Genomic DNA, 2548 nt, shown 5'->3' with positions numbered 1-2548 from the left:
CAAGAACACTGGAGTGGGTTGCCATTTCCTTCTCCAATGCATGACAGTGAAAAGTGAAAGTGAAGTCACTCAGTCGTGTGACCGACAGGCAAGAGTACTGAAGTGGGTTGCCATTGCCTTCTCCAAAACAATTCCTTACCCTGTGACAAAATAAGATGTTGCAGGCTTGTCTTGTACTTTCCCTGCTCCTGCACTGGAATCAGTTATTTCTCCAAGGATCCGGTATTCCTTTTAATGGAGAATGGTAGTCATTATCCAAGATCTGAGTGCTAGGTGTACTCATTAGTACTAGGGTGCAATTGTTTCTACAGCCTCTCAGTGGACAGAATTAGGAAATAAATGTGTGGGTGTATACATACCTACAGGTAAATGTGTGTTCTGCTAAGTCTCTTCAGTCGTGTCCGACTCTTTGCGACCTTATGGCCCGTAGCCCACCAGGCTCCTCTGTCTGTGGACTTCCCCAGGCAAGAATACTGGAGTGGGTTTCTGTACCCTCTGCCAGGGGATCTTCCTGAACCAGGGATCTAATCTGAGTCTTATGTCGCCCACATTGGCAGGTGAGTTCTTTACCACTAGCGCCACCTGGTGAATATATGTATATATAAAACTTCATACTGATACGAACATACTGATAACTTACTGAGTTCATACTGATACTTCCATTTTCAATCCAACACCAGAGGGTTTATTCTAGTCTTCCTCCTTTTCCATATTTGCAACTATCTTTGCCAACATTGAGAAACCTGACTCCTATTAACTTCAAATATTCACTTATTTTTTCAACCTCCCTGTTTGAGAACAATCTCCCAGTCAGGCCTCAGTCCTAATGCCACCATACTGACCATGAGGGCCGCCCCTTCAGCCAAAAAGCCTTGGCAAACACTAGCCAAGTCATCAGCCAAGCTCGCGGCCGAGGGAAGGAGCAAGCTGAGTCCCTTACCGGGCACCCCACCAAAGGGAAGGGCAAGGAAGCACATTTACATTTAAGCAGGCATTTCATGTTGTTGACTCACGAGACTTATTGTTTACTCTCCCCAGTGTTCACCTTGGGTTTTTTCCTATTTAGTTTTTGAGAAGTCAGCTCAAGTGTCAGTTCCTCAAAGAAACCTTTCTCAACCAGGTCAGATTCTCTTGTCATATGCTGTCTTAGTGCTCTGTTTTATTCTTCATAGTTTGTAGATAATATATTTCCTTGTGGACTAATTTGATTAACATCTGTCTCCCTCAATAGTCTTTAAGCTGCAGAAGGGCAGACAGTGTGTATATCCCAGTGTCTAGCACAGTTCCTGGCACTTTCAATTGTTAATGAATGAAAATGAAGTTTTTAATATATCCTATTAATTGATGTCTCAGCTTGTACTTCCAGTCTAAGTGCATTTATCACTATTAAACTGCTCTCATCAGTTGTTCTTTTTAAAATTTCTATCTTTGTTACAGTGTTATCCCTCTCAGACCCACATTATCTGCATATTTCATCAGTGCACTACCTTATGTCTTCATCCAAGTAGGTGAAAAGATGTACTTAATAGGGAAGGGCTGAGACAAGTTTGGTGACAGGCCTTGCAGTCCTACCCACAAGTTTGTTCATTCATGCAACACTTTCTAAACACTTTCTACTATGTATTGGACATGGTTATAGGTACTGGGGATAAAGTCATGAATAAGTTAGAGGACAAGGTCTCTCCTTCAAGGAGCTTACATCCAAGTGGAGGTGACAGACAAGTTAGTATATAAATAAACTTTGATCCATTAATTAGCAGACTTTGGGATGATCACTCACCCATTCCATAATTGTACTATCTACATTTTCCCAACTTTTTCACAAGGAAAAAGTCACACATGAGTGGCTGTCAACGCCTTGCTGGATCAGATACACTATGTCTACAATGTTCCCCAGCTTTACCCATTTATATATGCTCACCTCATTTCAGAAAAGCAAATGAACTTTGTCTGGTACTCTTCTTAGGTAGAGTTTTATAAAACCTTTGTGATCACTACTTCCCTTCCAGGTCTCATGCAAACCATCCTTTCCCATAACATAGAAACTTGCCTGGGATTAAGATGAAATTTGCCTAGCTAAAGCTTATGAAACCTACCATCCTCCCTTTAAAAAGGAGTATTTGTCCTTCGCTAGGCTGCCAGCATTTTTCTTGTTCCCCATGGTTACAAACACCAGTGCAATGATCTCATCTACAGGTTCTTTCAACATCCTGAAATACAACCTGTCTCAGCCAGGAGACTCAAAATCATTTAAAGCACTCCGATGCTTTCCTATAATTTTCTTATTTGCTATGATCCTCAGTTCCCTCTTTACCAATGTCTGCTTGACCCTTTCCAGTCTAATGGACAGAGTTTGTATGGTGGAGAAGACTAGAGCAAAGGAGGAATTAAAGAGGTTGTCTGTCAACATTACACCATTTCATTTTTTACCCTGTGGTACTACTGGAAGTCTTTTTACATGTGTTTATATTATGTTTAAAATTTTAAAAAACTAATTCTAATTAAAACATACTATTCTGCCCCAACTTGTAGACTTCATATCCTCCTT

Source organism: Odocoileus virginianus, chromosome X, assembly GCF_023699985.2.
Source record: "Odocoileus virginianus isolate 20LAN1187 ecotype Illinois chromosome X, Ovbor_1.2, whole genome shotgun sequence".
Classification (NCBI taxonomy): domain Eukaryota; kingdom Metazoa; phylum Chordata; class Mammalia; order Artiodactyla; family Cervidae; genus Odocoileus; species Odocoileus virginianus.
The sequence above is the reverse complement of the archived record's forward strand: the minus strand, read 5'-3'. Positions refer to the sequence as shown.